This window comes from Parasteatoda tepidariorum, chromosome 5 (assembly GCF_043381705.1).
Source record: "Parasteatoda tepidariorum isolate YZ-2023 chromosome 5, CAS_Ptep_4.0, whole genome shotgun sequence".
Lineage (NCBI taxonomy): Eukaryota > Metazoa > Arthropoda > Arachnida > Araneae > Theridiidae > Parasteatoda > Parasteatoda tepidariorum.
The window spans coordinates 31571433-31585507 of NC_092208.1; positions in this window are offsets into that span (position 1 = coordinate 31571433).

Below are 14075 nucleotides of genomic sequence, written 5' to 3' on the forward strand. Positions count from 1 at the left end.
CCACTTCTCTGCTGCGTAATGCGTGGAAGGAAGAAGGTGACAATACATTGCAGTTTATGTGATATGTTGAGGTCGCATGTTTTTTGTCTTAAGTGTTATTTTCGAAGGAGCAGACAAATGCATGCATACGTATAGATAGATATACATGCTCTCTATAAACTTGCACATTATTCAGACAAAAATAAAGTAAACTGAAAATACCATTTTGAAAAATATAACAAGAAGATTCAGAATTGAAATCTCAAAAACTAAATTAGGTAACATTAAGTACTTGTTTAAATACAAGAATATGTTTGTACGACCGTGTAATACTCAATCAAGTGATTTGATTGATACATTTCATAGTTTTTTATTTTTATTTTATGAAGCAATTTCAATGATTTGAGAGTTACCTCTTAAATAAAATAATTTGTGATTGTTAAGGATTTGATAAATAACGATATCAGGCACCACAAAATTCTTTTCTGCATTAAAATAATACCCATATTTTGTCAAATTCACAATTTTAATTAACAAATTAGGGAATGTGACTCAATTTAAACATGTTGTCCTAAATCGGAAGCGCAATTTAAAGGTGGAACTTCTTATTACTTTTTTTATATTATATATTATGAATACTACTTATTGGCTTTTTGTTATATTCAAAATCTCTTGCACCGAGTTATAAGAGTTATTTATTCAAAACTGATTTAATGCCAAAACGTTTTTATAACCGCAGATTTTATACAAATTCTTAAAATACATAACAAAGACTTGAAATATGAATAACAATATTATTTCCTAAGACCACCATAGTTGTACATGCCTGCCTAGGATGAGTTAGGAAACTTTATATAGTGCTCACCACAATGACACAGCATAACATACTTATTTCGAATTCCAATGGTACAAAAAGTTGCAATTTAGAAAATATGCCCCCCCCCGATGACCTTGTCCTTGACCCCGATGACCCTGTCGATGATCAGACATTTTAACTTTACTTGTTTCTTAATTTGCTATACTATAGAAGGTTTGAAGTGAATGGAATGAATGTGATGATGTGTCATTGCAACGACGATTATATAAAGCTTTCTGAAACTCCTTTCAATGCGAGGAGTGACTGTGGTGGTTTGGGCATCCTTCTACGAATCCATAGGTACATGGTTCGAATTCTGCCGGCAACCAACGAACATCTCTATCACATAATTCTCCATCCTCATGCATTCCACTCAAAAATGAGTATAAGCTGTTTTAATTTTGAATGCAGGGCAATTTCAAATTCTCCTATTATTTGTTTCGGAGTTATTTTGACACATTTTTGCACAATTTTGAGAAACCCATTTTTAAAGTGTAGATTAAAAGTTATTATGGGTGTTCGTAATTCTAATTTGGACACTGTATATTTGACCAAGATCCATAACAGAGATTTTAGGTAACGTATAAATTTCAATTTTTGTTGTACGTTTATTAACAACACATAATTTATTTATAAGGAATATTATAAGCTATGCATAGAAAAATTTTATGATTTAATTTTAACTCACATCGGGATAATATCTTCGTTGTTTCTTTTTTTTAATTCATTTATATAAGATTTTGACTTTCTTGTACATTTATTTACATTTTTAAAAGGTATTATAAGCCTAAGGGAATAAGATATCACTTACTTTTATAATTTTGTTCTTTAACAACTATTATTCTCTAGTGTCCTCGAGTAGGTTGAATTTCTTAGCTATTACACATGGAATTTTTTCACTTCATTTAATTATAGTTTTATCGGCAAAACGTTTCTGCAGCGAAAAAAAGTTCTTCGTAGCTCCCTAGTTTCCTTATATACCTGAAAAATTAATTATTTCTAAAGTTTATTTAAATTTTGTTAATATTTTATTCATGTCTTGTGATTTCAATATTATGTATTGAAATGAAAAGGTACTTCTTACTAGAAAATTACAATTTGTCAGCTTAAATTCTTGACATTAAGCAAAATTTTGCTGTTGATTTGGAATTGACAAAATTAAATAATTATTTATTTTGGTGCCCTTTTGAAAGATTCTTCAGTTTTTCACAAATAATTTTATAGCTCATTAAAAGTGGGAAAGGTATTACAGCGAATATCAACATTTTTGCCAGTATCTTTTGGAAAGTGCAAGTCTTTTTTCGCTGATGAGAAAATTGCAACCAACTCCAACTGCAACAAGAATTTTATTTGTTAGGTATTAAAAACTTCTTAGTATTATTTTGGAGTTCTTCTTTTTTCTTTTAATAGTAACTATTTCGTGCTATAGTATTTATTTTGTTTAAAATCAATTAAAAACTTTCGTTAATGATAGTGGAAAACTTCTGTTCCATGGCTAATAGGAAAAACAATTTTGGATGAAAAGCACTTTGAGAGTTACTATCGTAAATCGCTGTTCCAATGTTTTTATTTTTATTTATATTTTTACTTTTAATGTAAATTTTTTAAAAAAATATTGTTAATTAAATTTTTTTATATAATTGAAAAATATTGCTTATCAGTGCAAATGTTATTTTACTTCATGATCGTAAAAAGAAGTATCTATTGCTTCTGTTACGCAGATAAAACACCTTTTCGTTTGAAACTCGTTTAGATATTTGTCATTAAAAAGCTCACACGTGTGTGCCGCGTTTAAGTTCGTGCGCGTTTTCGCAGTTCATATGCAGTTTGAGCACATATGTGCTGTGTTTAAGTTCGTACATGTTTTCGCAGCTCGTATGCAGTTTGAACACATATGTACTGTGTTTAAGTTCGTTCATGTTTTCGCAGCTCGTATGCAGTACGAACACATATGTGCTGTGTTTAAGTTCGTGTACGTTTTCGCAGCTCGTATTCAGTTTGAACACATATGTGCTGTGTTTAAGTTCGTGCACGTTTTCGCAGCTCGTATGCAGTTTGAACTCATATGTGCTGTGTTTAAGTTCGTATGCGTTTTCGCAGTTCACAAATAGTTTGAATAAGTGTGCAGTGTTCAAGGTCGTATACGAGAAATTTCCATGACATTTTGCATCACAATAGCTCGAATTGTAAATGGAAAACACAGAATTTTTGTACTTGTAGGAATACAAATTAGTGACATGGTTATAATAATATTTCATTATTTATTTCAAGTATTTACAACGTAAAGGAATATTTCCATGACATCTTACATCACAATAGCTCGAAATATAAAGAGGAAACATAGAATTTTTGTACTTGTAGGAATACAAATTAATGACACGATTATAATAATATTTCATTATTTGTTTCAAGTGTTTACAACGCAAAAGAATATTTCCATGACATCTTGCATTACAATAGCTCGAATTGTAAATGGAAAACATAGAATTTTCGCACTTGTAGGAATACAAATTAATGACACTTATAATAATATTTTATTATCTGTTTCAAGTGTTTACAACGTAAAGGAATATTTCCATGACATCTTACATCACAATAGCTCAAAATGTAAATGGGAAATATAGAATTTTCGTACTTGTAGGACTACAAATTAATGCCACGGTTATAATAATATTTCATTATTTGTTTCAAGTATTTACAACGTAAAAGAACATATAATGACATCTTTCATCACAATAGCTCGAAATATAAAGAGGAAACATAGAATTTTTGTACTTGTAGGAATACAAATTAATGACATGATTATAAAAATATTTTATTATTTGTTTCAAGTGTTTACAACGTAAAGGAATATTTCCATGACATCTTACATCACAGTAGCTCAAAATGTAAATGGGAAGCATAGAATTTTTGTACTTGTAGGAATACAAATTAACGACACCATTTTAATAACTTTTTATTATTTGTTTCAAGTGTTTACAACGTAAAGGAATATTTCCATGACATCTTACATCACAATAGCTCGAAATATAAATGGGAAATCTAGAATTTTCGTACTTGTAGGACTACAAATTAATGACACGGTTATAATAATATTTCATTATTTGTTTCAAGTATTTACAACGTAAAAGTACATTTAATGACATCTTTCATCGCAATAGCTCGAAATATAAATGGGAAATCTAGAATTTTCGTACTTGTAGGACTACAAATTAATGACACGGTTATAATAATATTTTATTATTTGTTTCAAGTATTTACAACGTAAAAGAACATTTAATGACATCTTTCATCACAATAGCTCGAAATATAAAGAGGAAACATAGAATTTTTGTACTTGTAGGAATACAAATTAATGACACGATTATAGTAATATTTTATTATTTGTTTCAAGTGTTTGCAGCGTAAAATAATATTTAATAATATATTGCATCACAATAGCTTGAAATGTAAATGGGAAACATAAAATTTGTGAGAAATGTTCTTCGAATATCAAACGCATCCTTATAACCGCAAGTAGTGTCACGTTTCTGTATCTCAAAACGAAAGAGATATCTAAAATTGCCTGAAGTACTGGAACTCGATGGAGGCCTTCCGAACTTCTCCCTTCTTTTATTTTTTTTCACCCTAAAACAAAGAAATAAATGAAAGAAATCTCAACAAATATCCCTTTGAAGGAGAAAAATAAAAAGGCAAAATTCGCGTTTTCTCTCTCTTATGCGAAAGGACTTGTATCTCCCTATTTGGAAATCTTTTGCCGTATTCCGAAGAATATCAAGAACTTTATTTTTCAATAACAGGAAAAAACTTTTCTCTTACTATTTCTTTTAGTCCCCAAGAATATTTGTCTCAGAAACCGAAATGGAATATTTATATAAATATATTTTCCTCTGTATTTCTTTATATTGCTGTGGAATCCTAAATATTTAAATAGATATCCATTTCCAAAGCTGCGGATGGCTTGGCATTCTCCTTTGAGCTTGGCGAATTTTCTGAGGATATCTTTAGTAAGATTTTTTGGATTTCGCGTATTTAATATGGATGGAAGAGGGAGAACAATATTATTTACTTATGTTTTATTAATCTTATAAATTTATATTTTGCAGTCGAGCAGTATTTATTGAATATTTTAATTTTTATTTTAACTTGAACTGTTGCATAAAGTAGATTTCATTTTATTATTTCGCTTTAAACGGGTACTTTTTTTTTCAAATAGTTTCATTTAAAGAACCCAGCTTCAAGTGCTTTAACTTTAAAAAAAAATTTGTTTACGAAAATTTATGCGCTTATTTATTATTGTTAACATTGTTTCTCTAAATAAATTTAGCTTCAAGCGTTGAAGTTCCTTACTTTAGCCTCTGCCTGTTGAAGCTCTGTCATTTTTGTTTTATTACCACTTTTATATCAACTTGCCTTCGTATATGTCTGCTCGGGTAGAATTTTGCAATCGATTTTAAACTAACTTCCTGACTAGCTACAGACTTCAAATTTAGCACATAGTTCAGAATTGGATGACAATGCATGAAAATGAAGAGAAAAAAGACATAGAAAGTAAAATAAAATTAAAGAAAAATTAATATTTTCGCGATTGTCTTTTGTTGTCGATTCGATTATTTCAAATTAGTGTCACATGTCAGTTGAAAAGTTTTGTGTACAGTGAATGAAAAAATTGAGATTTTGGAAGTGAGTACAAAAAAGAAATCAAAAAATAAAAACAATATTTTAAAAACCACGTTTTTGTAGTGGAGAATAATAATTAAAAAAATTGAGGAACGAAAAACGTGGGGAGCATGAAATACATAACAGTACATATACCCATTCATATACACATTTTCTTACTCATACACATGCACAACCACATACACATCTACATATACATCCACATACACATGCATATTCACAAACATATTCCTCATCTACATTCAGATACAATTACTGATATATATACACATACTCTCATGAGCACACATACTGTTACTGTTATATATTTCATGTGCCCACGTTTTTCGTTTTTTAATTATTATTCTCTACTACAAAAATGTGGTTTTTAAAAATATTATTTTTATTTTTTTAATTGCTAATTTTTATATTTCGCTAAAGAAATCTAATAGCTACATTTATTTTAATTTATATTTCAAAATTCTGTATTTTAAAATTCCCTAACTTTTATTTATGTTAAATTTTTTTCTTTCCTATATTGTATTATTAAAATAATCGACTTCAAATGCTTAAACTTAATATTTTAATTTATATTTATTGAAAATCATTTACTTTCTTTATTTTTAATATTATTGCGCTTAAACAATCTGTCCTCAATTCTTGCATTTATTCTTTCATTTTTTCCTATACTGTTTTAAAGTGATACACAGTTGCGATAATATATAGGATGTGTTTCGTATTCACCACCAATAATTGTTATTTTTAGAACCCATGGCAAAAAGGAAATTAAAAAAATATACTTGTGATGGTTGCAAAATTAATATTTAAACAAGGTGAATAAAAACAGTATCGAAATCAAGTGAATCATAAATAAGAAAGGTGAGGTTAAAAGCATTGAAAACATAAAAACCTGTTTATTTGCTGTTTATTGCTAAAGGAATTAATTATAAAAACCTTCAAGTTTCATCAGGTAATCAAACAGGTTTTAATATTTTTTCGCTACTGATACGATGGACTTCAAAATTGCTTTTGCGTTTTCCTTGCTTAAATACCAAATTGAGAACATTATAAATGTTTTCTTTTTGGACATTATTTTTAACAAGAATCCTAAAAATATATACTAACCTTTTCATTACCCCGGTCCACATACGTGAACCTTTGTTACTTAGCTTCTAAAACACATTGTAAAAAAATTCATACTTTTACCTTCACTGAAACTTTAACTTTCATTTAAACTTTCTGGGGATTCCACAATAGATGCAGGACATGCAAGTTATTTGGGTAAAATTCTACGTAAGCAGAAGTGGTTTTAGGAAAATGACGCTAAAACCACGTGCAAGAAAAAGTAAGTAATTTTAAAAAATATATAACTTAGTTATTCGGAAAATATTTTTTACCCATTGGCAAAATGGGTGTTGTTTCGGGATTGATGGCGTGCACACCTTATTTGGACGTCATCACACTTTTCAACTGTGTTCAAGAGTAATAGTAAACAGTGCGCATGCGTCGTCATTGTATGCGTTGCTATGGAGACCGCTGCTGTTTGATAATTTTTTTAGAATTCTTTTTTTTCCACCTGCGTTCATTTTTATTGCTTTATGCACAATATTAATTTAAAGTATTTTTATGTTCTTTTTATCATTAACTTATTTATAATTACTAGATTCCCGGGGGATTTTAATATAGATATAGTATATAGGTTGAAATTGAAAACAAATCCATCCCATTGGACAAGAAGAAGTCAGTTTTTGCAACCTATGACTTGAATTGTTGTGACGTTTCAGGATAGACCTCAAGTCTATCCTGAAAAGAAAATTAACCAATGGGTAACCAGTGATCACAATTTTTCTCTTTTAATTATTTCATTTAATTATATTTATTTTTCTTTTGACTAAGTAGCGTATGAATCTTTTGAATTTATATTTACTTAATATTTAAAAATAATACTGTAAAGAACAGACAGGTGCACGTATGTGTACCTAGGTGCGTATAGCGAAATTTTAGACGGTGTAGTAGTCAAATGAAATCTCACAGCATTATGAGTATTTATTTTTATATCTAATTAGTAATATTTATGTGTGTATTTAAATTACATAAATTAAATTAATTAATTGTTTTGTATAAAGGTACATGCACATATTTAATAACTTCAACTTTTTGTACCTTTTCTCATAAGTTTGAAATTTTACTTCCAAGTGTTAAATATTTCTTTATAATTAATGCTAGACTATTTTCAATAACTCATAGCATTGTGAGTATTTATTTTTATATCTATTTAGTAATATTTATATGTGTATTTAAATTACATAAATTAAGTTAGTTAATTGTTTTGTATAAAGGTACATGCACATATTTAATAACTTCAACTTTTTGTACCTTTTCTCATAAGTTTGAATTTTACTTCCAAGTGTTAAATACTTCTTTATAATTAATGCTAGACTATTTTCAATAATTTTCAGCTTGCGTGGTTTGCATAGTTAAAACAATTTTGAAACTGATATTCAATTAAGTATTGCATTGTTCTTAAATAATACTTCATATTTTTCAAAGTTTATTTCTTTTTTCAAAATGATTTTTGAATCTATTCATCATTGTATTTAAATGGACCATAATGTATTAATATACATGTTTGTTCCTACTTTAGGAGCAATTTAACATTTGAACTATTTATATTTTAATATTTATATTCTTAGTTATGGCCTGAGGTCTATGTATGTGTAACTAAAATTATTAGCCTCCTGTCGGAACTGTAAAGCATTTTTTTTATTTCATTTCTTTATATTTCATTAGTCAATAAGTTAAGGAACATATTAACAATTATTAATAAATTGTTATATGTTGAGATACTGTTGATATTATTAATTTTTTCAAATATTCATAATATGGTAAGTACATTCAGCAATATATAAATATTGAAAGATGAAGCAAAATTAACAAAATAAGAAGGCAAAACTTAGAAAAAAGCTCTGAATTACACATATGAATTCAGATTAATCTAATAATATATGCACTTATTATTCCATATCAATAAATTTGCTTAAAGTTGGATAATTCATATCGCAACACTCATAAATTCGATTAAATCGAAGCAAAAACATTTCTAATTGTACTGACAAGCAGGTTTTCTAAAGGTTGAACTAATTTATTAAAATTATGAAGAACAAAGTAAAAATATTAAATTAATTGCGAAGAAGTCATAATTAATCTGGCACTAAAATTCTAGGCCTCTTCGGAGAGGAAATAGAAATTACTGTCACTTTCAATTAGTGAATTTTTAAGAGCTAATTTCCGACATTAGAATTCCCTTTGTTACCTGCTGCTCTTGAATATATAATATTATTCATTACTTTTCCTGTGTTTAAGGGCCACACCTTCAGAAAATGTTTTATTTATGTCATAAAGTTGTTATATATTTCTCCCGTCAATTAAATGTACTTTTTCCATTAAATAAACGATTTTGCACTTACATACAACACTACACTGTGAAAGTTTTACGTATTATATGTCTAAGCACTAAAACTCTAAACGAGTTATTATGCATATTACCTACATTGTAAAAAAAATTTAGTTTATCTCAACGCAAAAATGGCATTAACTATTTTACACCAAAGTTGTGTTGTGAAAAACCATACATAACTATCGGTTCTTGATGTTTCACTATACCAGGAGAATGTTCATTAAGATTACTTAGTGTAAAACAGCTACCACCATTGTCGGTATTCAGTAACACTAACGTATAATTACAGTATGCTATGACACAAATAAGAATTTGTAAAGTTATTTTTGTGATACAATATAAAGTAAGAATTATTAAATTAGATAGCATGTATAAATTTATTCTTAAAATAATATCAGTTTGATAATCTGACATACACAAAAAGAATAGTAAGTTAAAAATACCTGAAGAATGTTCTTTTTAGTGTAAAAAAGCTGCCATCATTTTCGGTATTCAGTAACACTAAAATTTATAATTACAGTATGATATGATACAGGTTGGAATCAGTAAAGTTATTTTTATGATGCAATATAAAGGGAGAATCATTAAACTAGATCACATGTATAAATTAATTATTCAAATAACATTAGTTTGTTAATCTAACATACACACTTAGCACGCAGGGATTATTAAGTTACCAGTTAAGAGAACCAGGAGAATTTTCTTTTAGATTACTTCAGTGTTTCCCAAACTTACGACTTTCGTGTACCTTTTTGTGTACCTTCGTAACGCTGTGTAGCACTAATTAAAAAATGAATGTATTTTTTACTATAAAAAAATTTCACAAAGGTTAAAAATCACAACTGGCTGGTGACACCTCTAATTATTAACTGTTCACTCTGCAAAAAATAGCCAATAGAAAAATGCGTAATCATAAATTTTCATGGCTAGCTTTTTTTCGAATAAAAAATTTTGAAATTTTCGTTTGTTGCAAGATATTTTGCATAATTACGCGTACCACCGCTAAACTGTTCCCGTACCCCTGAGGGTACGCGTACCACACTTTGGGAAGCACTGGATTACTTAATCTTAAATAGCTATCAACTGTGTCGGTATTCAGCAACACTAAATTTATGATTACAGTATGATATGATACAAATAAGAATCAGTAAAGTATTTTTTATGATACTATATAAAGTAAGAATCATTAAATTAGATCGCATGTATAAATTAATTTTTAAAATATCATTAGTTTGTTAAACTAATGTGCCCACAGAGAATATTAAGTTGAATTTGACAAGGTTTAACAAAACAGAAGAGAATGGAAATTAAACATAATAAAATTATTAAATACAATCGACAAATTTATGTAAATATTCTTATGAGAACTATGATTTAAAGTACTCATACTGTTGTTCAACGTAGACATTAAAATGTAGTTGCTTAGAATTGTTATATTTTATGTTTTATATTTGATAAATATTTTTTTCAATAATCTATTCTGACAAATAAACGCTAAAATAAGATTAATAATTAATGTTCTTTTGTCAAATAAGAAACGAGTCAGCAAGCATACAATTCTATTTTTTTTTTTAAGTTATTATTAAATTGAAAAATGTTTGTCAAAATTATGATATTTCAGTAGAACGCTCAACACAAAATGTTCTCGAATTGATGATTTTAAATGTTTTGTTTTCGGTGCTCTTTTATGTATTTGGTGGAGGCAATCACGGTATTTCATAACAAGAACGAGCAGAGTTGTTGCCAAAAAATATTCCTTTGATTTTGAATTATAAGAAGTAACTTTTTGAACTAGGATTGTTGATTGAGATCGACTTTATCTTAAAAAGCTGCTCATTTCAGTAAATTTTTCTAGATACATTGTTCTTGTTCTTCTTTAAAAGCAAGTTTGTGGAACATATTTTGTTGCTTGATATTGTTTATATTTGAACAATAATTTAAAAAGTAGGGATGGAAATTTATAAATTTTTGCTATAAAGAATCATTGGGGAAATTTAAGTAAGATTCAATAAATCATGCGTGAAAACTAAAATTTAAGAATTTCTATGAGTTATTTGTGAAAACTTAAGTTTAAGGCACTAATAAATTATTTATTAAAACTAAAGTTCAAGAATTCAATAAAGTTTATGTGGAAACTAAGTTTTAAGGATGAAAGTTACGTATTTAATGGATTGTGCACGGAAATTAAAGCTTAAGGGAGTGATTGGGTTTAGAATGGTTGTTTTAAAAAAATATTTGGTTTATAATTTAGTATGTAAAACATAATTATGTTCTCTTAATTTTTACTCATTAAATGTATTTTTACTCATAATATGTACAAAATGATTCTTTTAAATTTCAAAGATGTTGCTAATTTTTAAAAGAAATAAACTTAAACTATTGTTTTGAAATGTAATAGAATGATATGCTTACCACATGGTGCCAAAAAATTAAACGAAGCACCTGAATAACTTTTGATTTAATGATCAGATTTTCACGCACTGAAGCTTAATCTTTTCTGAATAAACATACCTTTTTTCCCGACGGATTTGGGTTTCTGACCCTCAGAATTTAGAGAGTAGCCGTAATCTGGGAAATATGGTCCCAATACATAAGTCAGACAAAGTTTAGAGTTCTTAATGTTAATTTTATTTTTTACGTATTTCGTCATATCTCGAGAACTTTTTAAGAGAATTGAAAAATTTTTGCACACAATTGCAAAATTAGTTTATCCAAAGACAATTCTATAGAAAAAATATTTTTTAATAATTATTTACAAATTTTTAGTATTTTATTTAATAAATGTCGAAAAACTTTTCAATGGAAAGGTATACAAATGCTTATGTCATTTTAAAGACTGTAATTTTATATGCAAACTAATAAAAAAGGAAACATTTAAATGAAATTGATGTTCCTAAGATCTCGAATTTTAAAAAGTTATATATTTAAAATTCGATTTTGGAGGAACTATTCAACTAATTTCGTTCAAATTTTACATTATAAAATATAATTTAGTTCAAATTTTACATTTTGAATTATCAAATTACATTCCTCAAAATTATTTAAAAATTTGTATACCTTGCAATATAAACATTTTCGACATTTATTTAATAAAGTAAAGAAGAATTATAAAAAAATTTGTTTACTCTTTAAATTGCAAGCAAAAATTTATTTTGGTATTTTTAAAATATAGATAACAGTCCAAAAAACACCTCTGCAAAAGTAAAGATGGTTTGATTCTGACAGACAAACAGGCTGTACTCAGCAGATGGCGTATGCGGATGATTTAGACATCATTGCACGAACTGTTCCTGCATTAAAAGAAGCTTTCCTTTCTTTGGAGCTTGCTGCTAGGGATATGGGACTAATCATCAATACCGATAAGACCAAATACATGCCTGTACTTGCTAAATTAAATTCTAGTGAATCCTATCTGGAGATTGGTTCCCACAGGTTTCAGACTGTTCAGAATTTTACTTACCTTGGTTCAATTGTTACTGCCGACAATAACATAGACAATGAGATTCGGAGTCGTCTAATTTGTTCAAATAAGGCTTTTTATGGTTTAAAACGTTTTTTCAAATCATCTCTTTTATCAAAAAATACAAAACTTTTACTCTATAAAACATTAATTAGGCCAATACTTACCTATGGCTCTGAGACCTGGAACCTAACTCTAGCTGGTGAAAATAAAGTTGCCATTTTTGAGAGAAAAGTTTTGAGGGCCATCCTTGGTGGGATAAAAATAAATAATTCCTGGAGAAGACGATATAATACTGAACTGTATAAAATCTACAGAGAGCCAGATATTGTGAAATTCATTAAAATAAATCGAATGAACTGGGCAGCTCACATTTTCAGAAGGAATGATGACTCAAATTTAAAGAAAATCCTATTACACAAACCCCTAACGAACAGGAAAAGAGGTAGACCCAGGCTGAGATGGCTAGATTTAGTTGAGACTGATTTCCTTACTCTAAAGGAGAAAAACTGGCGAACAAGTGTCAAAAGTAGAGAGAAGTGGATTCGAATTCAAAGGAAGGCACTGGCCCACCCTGGGCTGTCTAGCCAAATATGATGATGATGATGAGATAACAGTCTAATTGTTGTTAAAAAATTGTTAGACTATCAGAAATATATTTGTACTAAAATAAAAATACGCAAAAATATAGACTGAAATTTTTTTCATATATATTAAAAAATTAATCAATTATTGATTTTGTAAATTAAAGACATTTCCGTGATGAATAACTTTTTCTCTTAGATCTAAATAACTGCAAATAAATACAAATTTTTAAAAAAAATTTATTGTTTGGGAGACAGCTGTGTTTGGAGGATTCTACCATTAACTCATGCGTCATAAACCGGTGTACCAGTGATTCATGCTGTATTTCATAGCCTTAAATTATTAAAATGCTAAATATAATATTTGTCACTTAATTCGACCTAAATGAATACAAAATAATGAAAAAAAGTATGAAAAAATATTTTGTTAATTAATTTATGACAGTTAAGAAGATATTGTTCCAATATTATTGAATAAAAGTTTTCAAAACAAAACTAATGTTAGAAACCAGCATTGTAAACTTAATAACTCTGATTATAAAAGACACCGGTGTTTTATGCTGTATTTCATAACCAAAAATTATTAAAATGCTAAACATAATATTTGTCACTTAATTCGACCTAAATTAATACAAAACAATGAAAAAAAGATTTTGTTAATTGATTTATGACAGTTAAGAAAATATTGTTCCGATATTATTGAATAAAAGTTTTCAAAACAAAATTAATTCCTGCATTGTAAATTTAATAACTCTGAGTGATTCATTTTCTAAATCGGGTGTGTTTGGATTGTATAATATCTGTTGTCCTTTAGGGCATGAATGTTGATTTCGTCGGAAAAATTGAATGTATTATAGATGTCGACGAAAAAGTCACTTTGTTAAGGACTCTTCAAACAACTTTGCTAAAGGCGGATTGAAATAGAAGGCCAGGGAAAAGATGGGATATATATTATTTTCTATCGATTCGACTTGGAAGGTTCTTATATTTTTAGCATTAAAATAGAGTCAAATTTAGAACTTGATATGTTTTGTATGGTAGTTATAATTGACATAAATAAAAATGCAATACAAGGTCCCA